This window comes from Microtus pennsylvanicus, chromosome 1, assembly GCF_037038515.1.
Source record: "Microtus pennsylvanicus isolate mMicPen1 chromosome 1, mMicPen1.hap1, whole genome shotgun sequence".
Lineage (NCBI taxonomy): Eukaryota > Metazoa > Chordata > Mammalia > Rodentia > Cricetidae > Microtus > Microtus pennsylvanicus.
In genome coordinates, this window is record NC_134579.1 from 87,218,817 (window position 1) to 87,231,970 (window position 13,154).

The 13,154-nt window shown below is 47.8% G+C and overlaps 1 protein-coding gene across 2 annotated transcripts in view; it reads left to right on the forward strand.

The window, feature by feature from the left end:
- The first annotated feature begins 4,888 nt into the window (after positions 1 to 4,888).
- Positions 4,889 to 13,154, forward strand: part of Slc7a1 (solute carrier family 7 member 1) — a 70,472-nt gene continuing 62,206 nt past the window's right edge. The window contains exon 1 of one of the 2 annotated variants that reach the window (XM_075971911.1): positions 4,889 to 5,038. The gene's annotated coding sequence lies outside the window, so the exon portion shown is untranslated. The remainder of the gene's footprint in view (positions 5,039 to 13,154) is intronic. The other variant, XM_075971921.1, reaches the window with a different exon arrangement.

Below are 13,154 nucleotides of genomic sequence, written 5' to 3' on the forward strand. Positions count from 1 at the left end.
TTCCTCTACGTTCTTTTACGTGGGTTGCTTACCTTCATCCTGTACTACCTGTCCCGTTCCCTCTCTGTCTCCCTGGCCACTCTTGGTCTAGAGGTCCCTGCTAAACCTCCTGCCTAGCTATTGGCCATTTAGCTTTTTATTAAACCAAACGCAGTGACACGTCACACAGTGTAAAGGAATATTCTACAACATGTTTGTTTCCTGTTTTTTGTTTTTCTCCCCCTTGAGACAGGGTCTCACTGTGTAGTCCTGACTAGTCCCAAACTCACTAAGAGCCTCCAGTCCCCCACCTCCCAACTGCTGGGATGAAAGGTGTGTGTCATCAGGCCGAGGTTTAAATGTCAGTAGACATAATAGCATCCCTGTGTTTAGGAACATGTGTTGGACATGAAAGTCTTCCAGTCACTGGGAAATGACCTTGCTATCAGAACAGGGCTAAGCTGAGAGGGGGAGCCGGGACTCTTCTTCAGTGATGACTTGGGCCAGGGTTCAGGTTATAAATTACCTGCAATCAAAGCTAGATACCGACTGATCTTGCAAACCAACCCTTGTTGCCTAGGGCGCTGTTTGAAAAATATGCTGTTAAAGAGAAACAAACAAACATAACAAAAGGTGCATGGAGGAGAACCAGGGAAGCTTGTGGAAGAGGGCAGGAGGAGCTCCCTCCTTGTGCTGACTTCAGTGTGCTTGCGATGGATTACTGACAGGCATGTCAGAGGGAGTCACCATCTTCTCAGAGCTCGGGGCTCTGGTTAGCTGGTGCTCATAGCCATAAGAAGCCTCAGTACTGGACCCCAGGTTTAACTCTCTTTCCTGACAAACTGAAGAGACATCAGGAATTAGATGACGGCTCAGAACACATTCCTGCTCTCTTCAAAACAAGAATGCTGGAGGTTGACACTTGAATTGAGGAGACAGATAGCCTGGTGCTGTGCCCCAGGCCTTTAATCCCAGCACTCTGAGGCAGAAGGATCTCTATGAGTTTCAGGCCAGCCTGGTCTACAGAGTGAGTTCCAGGACAGTCAAAGCAACACACTAAGACCCTGTATCAACCCTACGCTCCTAAAAATATTAAGAATCACATGTGAATATTCTGAGACATATGGTATGCAGTGGGCTAATTGTAGTACACCACCACCACCCTGCTAAAAGTAATTGAAGGTCTAAAGGTTCTGGGGTGATATGGATTTGAGGGGCAAGGAAGAAGTTGACATAAAACCTAATATTTTGGTACAACTCTGATTTTCAAGAAGGTTTATTAAGTTTATTGTAAATTTTCAGTGTAAAGAGTTGAGAGTAGGCACACAAAAGAATTAGAACTCAGGGTTAGAGAAATGACTTGGAGAAGCTCAGACTGCTTCTATAGAGGAACTGGGCTCAGTTCCCAGCATCTAAATCCAGGGGATCCATCGCCCTCTTCTGGACCCCACCAGTACTGCATGCATGTGGAGTACATACATAAACACAGGCACTCACTCCTACAGAAAAATAAATAAATCTTAAAAAAAATCTATGAAAAAGAATTAAGACTCTCACCAGGTGGTGGTGGTGCACGCCTTTAATCCCAGCACTCGGGAGGCAGAGGTAGGCGGATCTCTGTGAGTTCTAGACCAGCCTGGTCTACAAGAGCTAGATCCAGGACAGGCTCCAAAGTTACAAAGAAACCTCGTCTCAAAAAAACAAACAAAAAAAGAATTAAGACATTAAGACTCTCTCTAGGGGTAGCATATTTGAAGTGTTTTCATCTTGGCTATACACAGTATTTATGTACATATAAACATGTATATGTGGGTATATGCATGAACATGTCCACACACAGTCATGTGTGGCACAAGGATACTTGGACTTCATATATAATACTGTTCCTCAGGGCTATATTATCTGGTGAGGCTGTGTTAGTGGGTTCACTCTGTGATGTCTTGTACAATGACAGCCAAAGAACAGCTTTCTTAGAACATACTGACTTCGTATAGAAAGTTGGAATTACAGTGCAGATAAAACATTGTAAAACATTGTGCTGTTTTATAGTCTGAGCGCTTCCATATAGTTAAGAAACCTTTGGGAGCTTTATTTTCTATGGCCCACATAGTATTGAATCTTAGGAATGCTTCAGGCTGCTTTTAACCACTGTTTTTTTACATGCTATGGCATTTCTCCTTTTGCTGTGACAATTTAAACACACACAGTCTCACATAAACCTCTCTGAGCAGCTCTCATCATTTCTGCATATCTGTATTTTCTTCTACGGATTGTGAGCGGAGCTCTTCCTCTTGAGAGATGGCACATTGCTATTGTGGAGAGAAACCATCCTTTACCATAGCTCAGACATGCTGGCAGCCCTTTCAAAAGTCACTAGAGGGATTTGGTGGAAAAACAGCATCTCCTGGGTGACCTGGACCACAGTTGAGTTTACCTGCTTCAAACTGATCCTTTTTCTTGTTCTGCCCCGAAGTCCCTTTGTCTTAGCCACTTTCCTGTTGCTGTGAAGAGACTCCATGACCACGGCAACTCATATAAGGAAATATTTCATTGGTGGAGGCTTACAGTTCAGAGGGTCAGTCCATTATCATCATGGTGGGAAACATGGAGGTGCTCAGGCAGACATGGTGCTGGAGAAGGAGCCAAGCAGTTCTGCATCGGGATCAGCAGGCAGCAAGAAGAGAGAGTGAACCACTCTGCCTGGCTTGAGCTTCTGAAGCCCCAAAGCCCACCCTAAGTGACACACTTCCTCCAACAAGGCCACTCCTCCTAATAGTGCCAATGGGGGCGGGGGCATTTTCATTCAAACCACCACACACACCATCGCGGGTCCTGTCATTGAGGGCTTCCTCGTGTTGGTCTGAAGGTCATCTTCCTAATGGAATCATTGAACTGAGCCCTGTGCTAAAAATCTCCTAGGTGGATGGAATCTAGGTTGGTTTTTATGTGGAATATTTGTAAAGTTTTCAAGCCCAAAAACAAAACAAAAAAGAAAAAGAAATGAAAAAAAAAAAGATCAGGGGCTGGAGAGATAGCTCATTGGCTAAGAGCAGCAGTAGCTGCTCCTCCTGGGTTCTCTTCCCAGTACCCGCAAAGAAGCCCACAATTGCCTATACCTCCAGTTCCAGGGGGCCTGAAGCTGTCTTCTAACCTCCAGGGTTGCCTGGCGAAGCTGGCTTTACAGACAGAAAGGAATTAAAGCCCGCAGAATTCAATTTGCCTGCATACTAGAGGCGGGAGAAGGAGCACCAGGAAAGTAACTGGTTATCGGTGCTTCAGCTTGCTCTTTTTGCTAACGGGTTTAAGCAAAGGGAACTCTCTATTTTGACAGGCTAAACTGGCTATCCCTAATTCCTTGAAAAGTCAGTTTAGTTCAGCTTGGTGATGTGGGATTTTTATCGCGAGTGACTCCATTTTGATATTCAGCTTGCTCTGTCGAAGTCTAGTGCACTAACTTAGTCCTAAACAAGGACTGACAATAATTTTTAGGAGGACACAAATTTTTATAAATAGTAATGAAATAATTTGTGGAGGACACACAGTAGATGAAGTGATCAAATTCAGAGTCATCCGATGTTGACCAGCTTTGGCGGTCTCTGATAGGTGAGAGGCTTTCCCTCTGAGGATGGGACACCCTTCACAGAGAGGTCAGATGGTAAAGGTTTCTTTCCGAAGAGTCAGGAGACCTCCTTACAAGATTGGCAGGTATGTTATCACTTGCATGATTGACACTTCATTTAGCTGTTTTAAAACAACACATGTGGGCTGGAGAGATGGCTCAGTGGTTAAGAGCATTGCCTGCTCTTCCAAAGGTCCTGAGTTCAATTCCCAGCAACCACATGGTGGCTCACAACCATCTGTAATGAGGTCTGGTGCCCTCTTTTGGCCGGCAGACATACACACAGACAGAATATTGTATGCATAATAAATAAATATTTTTAAAAAAACAACGCATGCTTGGTGCCTTATTATAATCCCAAACACTGTTCTAAATGCTTTAACGCCATCGACCTCCTTCGATGTGTTCATTAAAGCTTTCTGCTGGGCAGTATACATTAATAAATCGTTAATTCCACAGGAATATCACATCTGTGACTGACGATGACCCCCATTACTGATAAAGGACACTTGAGAACACGTACATATCCATTTGTTTTTCTACGAAGACTGTGGGGCCATGAAGATGTTAATATCTCTTTTCTTCTCCCATGTCCCGTGATTATTGGGCCTTTATAGATGTAGCGCCCCCCTTTTTAAAAAAAAAACTTCATTTTTTGTGTATTGGAGTTTTGTCTGCCTATGTCAGTATTCCGCATGCGTGAGTTACAGACAGTTGTGAGCCACCATGTGGGTGCTGAGAATTGAACTGAAAGAGTAGTCAGTGTTCTTCAGCCCCGTAGATTGTAATTCTTGCTTTTGGAGCAGAGATCAGAAAGAATCCCAGAGATGAAGACTGATTTGGGGTAATAAACTTGGGGTGAGTCCCTCCGGAGTGAGCTGGCTCCATTGACCCATTAGCCTAGGGAGGAAGTACTGTATCAAAGGGAGGCTAGCGGGCTTTGGGGCCCTCCCTGACAGGGGCGAGGCTAAGGCGTTAGCTAGGACACTGCCGTAAAGAAGTCCAACGACAAATGAAGATTTACAACCAAGTCCTAAAATTTCTTTAAAGTATGTCTCATGTCTCACATCGTTTGAAGCAGGAACCCTGGTAAGGTTAGCTGTCAGTGGCTCCCCAGGCGGGGGCTGGCACGGCTCAGCCTGTGTCACCCATCAGCTCTGACCAAACCACCGTTGTAGCTGCTGGCGACCAAGGGCGAGCGCCGGGGAAAGCCCGGTCTCGGGTGTCCCCGCCCACAGGGGCGCGGCCGCGCAGCACACTCATTGGTGCTCGGGAAGGTGACGCGCATCACTGGCCGTGGCCGCGGGGCCCGCGGAGGGCGGCGCGCGGCTGATGAAACCGGCTCGGATCCCTCCCGCGCGCGCCATCCCCTCCGCCAGCAGGTGTGAGCGGTTCTTTACCCTCGGTTCCTACCCAGCTCAGCATCCCGTCGCCTCCTCGGTGAGTACGCGATCCCGGTGAATGTCCAGGGAGCTCTAAAAGCCTGTGTCACCTCTCTCTGTGCGTGGGAACCCAGGGCCTCGCTTGGCCGCTCAGACAGGGCGAGGGTTCTTCTTAACCTCCCCATCTCCGGGGATGCTGCGTGGGGCGGGCACCCGTATTCCGGTCGCCTCCTCCGAGTCCATCTTGGTCCTTTACAGGCGCGGCGTGGTGTATGATGCAACAGCGGGAGGGAGTGGGCAGAGCGACCCAGGTAGTCCGGCCACGCGTGGTCGTGCGAAGGCTCCACGTGGGCGCGGGAACTCGTCCACGCTGGCCGCCCCGGGTGACATCCGGAGCCGCCGCTGCCTGGGAGATCTTCCCTTACATGGCGCGGTGCGCGGCACCCCGCCCCGCCACGCGGTCCGAGGCAGTGTCGTCAGCCGAGTCGCGCGCAGGGTGTACTCCATCAGGTCCCCCAGACAGGTCCCCTGTAACCGGAGACCTGAGATTCCCGCTCTCCAAGTCGCTTCCGTAGTCCTCAGAGGTCGCTTTGGAGGGATTCCTTCTCGGGTGGATTTTCCTTGTGACCTAATTCGGCCTGCACAGACTGTTCTTCCAGATGGTGTGGAGTGGGAGGAAGTTCTTCCGGCTCCATAGACAACCTGTGCTCAGCGTGTTCCTTTCTGCGTAGGGGAAGACTTCCTGGGCACGGACAGGTCACCCGCCACTCGTGTCCGCAGAGCAACCTGGTGCCAGTGTCGCTCGCCCCAGTCCACGTCCTGGTGTGTTGAGATAGCCAGACATGTGCTGGGATAGCCAGACATGTGCCGTCAGGAAAACAAAACAAACCAAAAAACTACATTTCCCAGCACCCACGGTTATACTCTCACGTGCTGGAGGACACGGCTGGGCTTTCAAACATAGGTGTATTTTTCCTAAAGGCAAATAAAGTTTCCCTAGAACCCCGAATATTATCCCTGGCTGAATATCCTCTCGGTGATGGGGTCAGTTTGTAATTTACTTGGGATTTTCTTATCATTTCTTGCCCTTCACGTGTGGTTGAGATAATAGGAAACCACCCTGGTATTTTTAGTTGGTCTCAATGGAAATCATTATTTTTATATGAGCACGCCCTTCTGTCACTAAAACAAAAGGGTTTAAGTCATGTGACCCAAATAGAAATTTAGGGGGAAAGCCAACCCTTGGATGGAAACAGCTTTGAAAAGTTTAGCATTTTGAGATCATGTTTTATCTAAGGGTGAAATTTAGAGGGTATAGAAGAGGGCTTGAATAAACAAACAAAGAGTTGAGAAGAGAACAGAGATACCTCAGAGACTGGGGCTGAGTTTCACAGCCACAGGGCTTGGCCCATCATTACCGGGCCTTATGTATATATGTATGTATTTAAGGTGTGAAGACCACATGGTTCCGTTAGGGATTTCTCTTCTAAGATACAAGGTCATCATATTTGGTAGATCTGTCCCCCCACCCCCCACCCCCACCTTGTCCTGTACCCCACCCCCATACCCTTCATGTTGGTCAGACTGGCCTCAAACTTGCTACTTAGCAAAAGATGACCTTGAGCTTCTGTTCCTCTTGCCTCCCTCTGCCTCCCAAATACTGGGGTTACAGCCCTGCACCCGGGATCCAACCCAGGGTGTCCTGCATCCTAGGCAAACACTTTACCAACTGAGATACACCCTCCAGCTCAGACATTACTGAAAAGCTTTCAGTCATTTTCATGTATTAGTCTCGGGTGTGTCTTTGATATGTGTAGGGGTGTGCGCGTGCCACTGTGCACATGCAGAGGCCCGTTCTCTTGTACCTTTATGTGGGTTTTGGGGATCGAACGCGGGTTTCAGGCTTGCATAGCAGACACATTGCAAGCCGGGTTATTGTGTAGGCCCCAGATGACATTTTTAATGTCATTAGTGCATTGATTGGTGTTTAAGTCTCTTTTCTTTTTACTAAGCCCAATTAAAACAGGTACCTGTAAGGTGAACGGAAGCCTTCCTCCTTGCTGGCCATGGAGTTAGAGGTGTTTATTAGTCCTCGGGAGAGGTGTAAGCGGAAGTCCTTGTTAGGGACTTGTCCGGTAGCCCTGGGGAAAACTAGACTTCTGTGCCACGTCCCTCACAGGCATCAGCTGTGTCTCATCCTTTCACCTGGTTCTTAGCCATCACTCGAGGCAGGACCTGTAGGACCTTAGTTCAGTGGCTCTCCACCTTCCCAACGCTGCAACCCTTTAATACAGTTCCTCATGTGCTGACCCTCAACCATGAAATTATTTTGTTGCCATTTCATAACTGTAATTTTGCTGTCATAACGATTCATAAATCCTAAATGTAAATGTCTGATATACAGGATATTTGACACGTGACAGGATTCTTTGACCCTAGTCCTTTTTGTTTTGTTTTTCCCTAATTGGTCCTTTCAGGCTGGGGAGGTATGGGAGGGTGGTATATGTGCTTGGGATCAACACCTGGCCTCTAACATCCTAAACATATGCTAGCTACTCTGTCACCGAGTTGCATTCCAGGCCTACTGCCTGGATATATTTTATCAGGAGATTGACTAGTGCTTCTGGGTGAGGAGAGAGAGCAAGATGATGGGACAGGTAGTGTGCTGGGTGGAAGACGGACATTTACATAGTGTGTGTCCATGTGAATTTATGTCACGTGTTTGTGGGTGCCCATAGAGGTCAGAGAGAGTGTTGGATTCCTTGGGGCTGGAGTTACAGTCTATTGTCAGATGTCTGAGGTGGGTGCTGGCTGTGAACCTGGGTCCTCTAGAAGAGCAACAAGCTCTTGTAAATGCTGAGCCATCTCTCTGGCCCTGGAAATAAGGACTTTGGAAAAAAAAATCACAGAATAAATTGGCTATTTTATTTTGTCTGATTTAGTCCTTCAAACTCTTTCTGTATAGAGACCAAGGTGGCCTCAAACATGAGGTCCTGCTGGCTCAGCCTCCAGAATATTGGGATTATAGATATACACTACCATGGCTGTCACTGCAAATAACCTTTTAAAAATTCCTTGATTATTTAGAGACGAGGTCTTACTGCTTTGCTCTCAGCCAGTCAGGAACTCACTATCTAGGCCAGGCTTCCCGGGATTCACAGAGATTCACTTGCCTCTGCCTCCTGGGTGCTAGCATTCAAGGTATGCATGTTTACTTTTTAAAATTTGTATGTATATATGTGTACCTGCTTCTCTGTATGCGCACCATGCGTGTTCATTGTCCTCAGAGGCCAGAAGAGAATGTCTGATCCCTTGGAACTGGAGTTACAGGTGCCTGTGAGTCTCCTTGTGGGTGCTGGGAACCAAACTCTGGTCCTCCATCAGAGCAGCAAGTGTTCTTAACCACTGAACCATCTCTCCAAATAACTTTGGGTACCCTCACTACTAAGGGATAGGTTTGTACTGATGGAGCCTCTGGGGACAATCCACCCCAAAGCTGGGGTCTCTTGTAGTTTTGTCTGCTGTGCATCAGCTCCTTTGGCACACTCGCTCCTCCAGGTGTTAGTGTGGTGTTGTGATTGCCCTGTGGGAACCCTCTGAACTTAGAATTCCATCTCTATCTATCTATCTATCTATCTATCTATCTATCTATCTATCTATCTATCTATCTATCTATCTATCTATCTATCTGTTGGTATGACTGCTCTGTCTGCATATACCCCTGCATGCCAGAAGAGGGCATCAGATCCCATTATAGATGGTTATGAGCCACCATGTGATTGATAGAAATTGAACTCAGGATCTCTGGAAGAGCAGCCAGTGTAGTGCTCTTTTTTTTTTTGTTTGTTTTTTCGTTTTTCAAGACAGTGTTTATCTGTAGCTTTAAAGCCTGTCCTGGAACTAGCTCTTGTACACCAGGCTGGCCTCGAACTCACAGAGATCCGCCTGCCTCTGCCTCCCGAGTGCTGGGATTAAAGGTGTGCACCACCACTGCCTGGCCAGTGTTGTGCTCTTAACTGCTGAACCCTTTCTCCAGTCCCACAAAGCCTCTTTGTGCTATAGCTGATCTTAGATAAAGACCCGGTTTCTAAACTGTGGGTCAAAGGAGATGCTCCACCCTTTCCCTAAGAAAGGGCTGAATCCCAGAGTGGGCTTATATCAGACTGATGCCTCTTCTAAGGTCCTTCCTTGTAGCCAAATGTACAAATGCTTTTCCATAGTTCATTCATAATAATTGGCTGAGGCTAGAGATGACTCAGAGGATAAGAGCACTAGCTGCTCTTCCAGAGTTCCTGAGTTCAATGCTCAACAACCACATGGTGGCTCACAACCATCTGTAGTGAGATCTGGTGCCCTCTTCTGGCCTGCAGACATACACGCAGGCAGACCATTGCATATATAATAAAGAAATATTTTGAAAAAGTAACTGGCTATAGGTAACTTGTTGGTTTTTTAAGACAGGATCTCAGTAAGTTGCCTAGTGTATTAGCTACTTTTCAGCCGCTACGACAAAACACAGTGAACAAGGCAGCTGATAGGAGGAAAGGTCTCTATGGGTTCACAGGTTCTGGAGGGATGAGTCCGTAGTAGCCGGAAAGCAAGGCAGCAAGTAGCGTGGTGGCTGCAGTGGAATGCTGAGGGCTCCTGGAATTCTCTGTGAGCATAAGTGGGGTGAACTAGGAAAGGCACGAGACTTTGAAACTTCAAAGCCAGCAAGGCCATACTTCCTAGACCTCCCCAAATAGCGCCACCAACTGGGAACCATGTGTTCAAATACGTGAGCCTTTTGGAAATATTCTCATTCAAGCCACTACACCCTGGCTGGTCCCTGAACTCCTGGGCTCATGCAGTCCTCTGCTTTAGTCTCCTGAGCAGCTAGGACTACGAAGCACTGACTTCTTAGCTGCCTTTTTTTGGACTCCTTCCAGGAGAGTGGTGATTTAAGTGAGATGGTCCAAGTCATCTTAATCCAGAGTCTGGCTTGCATCAAGCCTAGCTGTTTGATTCTGTTTACTTTTCTTGAGATTGTACCTAAATTAAGGATGTTGGGAGGCATCTGGGCCTCAGAGACACCAGCTAACAAGTTCTCCATGCCATGCGGTCCTGGATTTGTGCCTTTGGCTTCAACTGCCAGGATTTTCCTTGAGGCTGATTCTGGACCCCGGTACAACCATATAGGCTACAGGTTCTCTTAGGCCTCAGGATCCATTCTTGGGCTAGGTTTGTCCCAGGATCTCTGGGATGCTCCTTAGCATTTCCTGTTGGGAGGGTGTGGGATGGAGCTTAGACGGACACAGTGGCTGCTATTGGTCATAATCACCATTGCTCTAATGACAGCATTTACCCAAATTTCCTTGGAGGTCTTCGTTGGGAGAAGTGCCAAGAACTGAGGGCTACCTCTGTTTGCTGTGACATTATTCTTCCCTTGAGGTACCCCAATGGGTAAGCAGAGGTGAGTGTTCAGGGACGGGCGAGCAGTGAGACCAGAAGGCAGGAGAATGTTTTCATTCCTTGCCGTGTTGACTGTCATCCTCCTCTGAGTAGCTTCAGCTGATCAGCCGAAGTTGCCTGCAAGTGTCCACCTCTGTGTTTTCTATGCTGGCCAGGCACCGTCAGCCTAGCTCTTAGCATCTCTCAGTAGGAGGGGAAAGAGTGGCTTCATAGCTGAGCACGGCTAAGGGTCAAATAGCTTAGGATGGCTTGGTAAGTCTGAGGTGTGTTTTCTCGAATTCTCCTGTTGTTCTTGTTATCCAACGTGTTGCGAGGGGAGGGGGCGGGGTTCACAACCCCAAACCAGATCCTGTCACCTCAATAAGCCAATTAAAAGAGCCCAAATACAGTGTGGCAATTTCTCAGAAAATTAGGAAACAACCTTCCTCAAGACCCGGTAATACTACTTTTGGGTATATATCCAAAGGATGCTCAATCGTGCCACAAGGACATGTGCTCAACTATGTTCATAGCAGCTTTGTTCGTTGTAGCCAGAACCTGGAAACAACCTAAATGCCCCTTGACCGAAGAATGGATAAGAAAAATGTGGTACATTTGCACAATGGAATACTACACAGCAAAAAAAAAGACCTTTTGAATTTTGCAGGCAAATGGATGGAGCTAGAAAACATCATTTTGAGTGAGGTAACTCAGACCCAGAAAGACAATTATCATATGTGCTCACTCATAAATGGTTTTTAAACATAAAGCAAAGAAAACCAGCCCACAAATCACAATCCCAGAGAACCTAGACAGCACTGAGGACCCTAACAGAGGCATACATAGATCTAATCTTCATGGGAAATAGAAAAAGACAAGATCTCCTGAGTAAATTGGGAGCATGGGGACCTTGGGAGAGGGTAGAAGGGGTGGGTAGGAGGAAGGGGGGGAGCAGAGAAAAATGTAGAGCTCAATAAAAATCAATTTAAAAAAAAGAGCCCAAATAAAACTAGAAAACAGAAACATTTATTCAGCAATTCAACACGGCCATCCTGGGAAGAGGGACAAAGATATCCAGAGAGGCCCCCAAGTTCATCCTCAGGATCCTGAGGTGAACTCAGAGTTTCTATAGATGGCCGAGGATATACACACCTAAGCAGTCCTGGGCAAGGTGTGGTCCTGCCCACTGCTGACCGTCCTTGTCTGGGCTTCAGTCTCCTGCTGTCAGTGGCCGGACAAGCTATTAGTTAGAACCCTGCGGAATCTCCTTCCAGAGACAAGGTCCCCTCTGGCTGGTCCTTTTCCTTCTCCCAGCTTGAGATTCCTGGAGAAATTCCTTCTTTAGGGCCCATTGTCTGACAGGCACAAATATCTCTTTAGAATATCTTCCTGTCTGTGAGATTCAGATTGAGGGAAGTGGGGACGGGTTGCCTTTGGGCGCTCTAGGAGGCTGTAAGTGGCAGAAGGGAGATTTGAGTCCAGGTGATCTGGCTTCAGAGTAACCCCCAAGTGCGGAAGGTATTTGGGTGTTAGGCTTGTGGGTCTCTGGCCTTGGGATGTTTCGGGCATTCTGGGTGCATATGGAGACTGTCCTGCACACTGTCCTGGCTGTCCACTCTGTTTTTAAGTACATGAAGTAGTTAGTACTCAGAGAGCCACCCCACCACTGCCTGCCCTCACGTGCTCCTATTTCTCTCTAGCCTGGGACTGCGGGTCTTCCTGGCACAGCTGGACCTGGGTTCCAGAGGCAGCTGTGCAGGGTGCAGGGCCCCGAAGCTGGCATGAGTGGCAGAGGCTGGGCTCCATTCTTCCATTCATTCAGGTCATCAGTGTCTGACTGGACACCTGCCCCAGGCCCAGGAGTGCGCATGGGCTCTGCTCCACATTGCACAGCGCCCCTCTGCAGGGGCTCCCGTGGGAACAGAGGCGAGCCTCTAATCTTCACGAGACCAATGGCAGCTGTAATCCTGACCCTGCTCACTCTCCTGGCCTTCCTTTGCTGCTTTCTATCACGTGACATGGGATGTCCCCCTTCCTTCGAGGCCCCCAGAAAGCCTGAAACAGAAGCTGGTGGTCAGGGCCTGCAGCAAACCTCTGTTGTAGCCCCTCAGAGCAACTCTTGGGATCACAGCATGTCACCCCCATTCTCCCTGGAATGAGTGGAGTCCAGAGAAACATGTGCCTTGGATGGATCCCTTGATGCCCTTTGGGCCTCTGGGAAAAGCGGTATTGATCAGGACAGTAATAAGAATACCTACCCCATTTTTCTCTGCCAGCTTGTTTTTAGAGTAACACTTCAAATTCAATGTTGTACGAGTTCGGGGGACTCCTAAGCTTCCTTAACTGTGGTCCACCAGCTGTTTGAGTTTCCCTGCCTCCTTCTTTCCACCAAACGCTCCCCCCACTTCAATTTACAAATCCCTTGTATTTAAAAAATGTATTTCCCAGAAACAAGGTTGGTCTCTTCGGCAGACTTGGTATGCTATCTTTGTTTTGGGTTTACTTGTGGGTGCTGGGCCTCATGCATGCTAGGCCAGTGCTCTGCCACCGAGTCGCATCCCAGCCTGATGGGAAAATACTCAAGTCAGAAAGGCATTCCTGCAGACCTGTTATAATCTAGCCCAGAGTCCACACTCGGCTCTCAATGCCCACACAGAGAGCTGTTAACAAACCTTTTGGGGTGCTCAGGATGGGCTCTTTGTACCTCTAAGTTCCCCCTTTAAAACATGTTTCTCTAAGTAAGA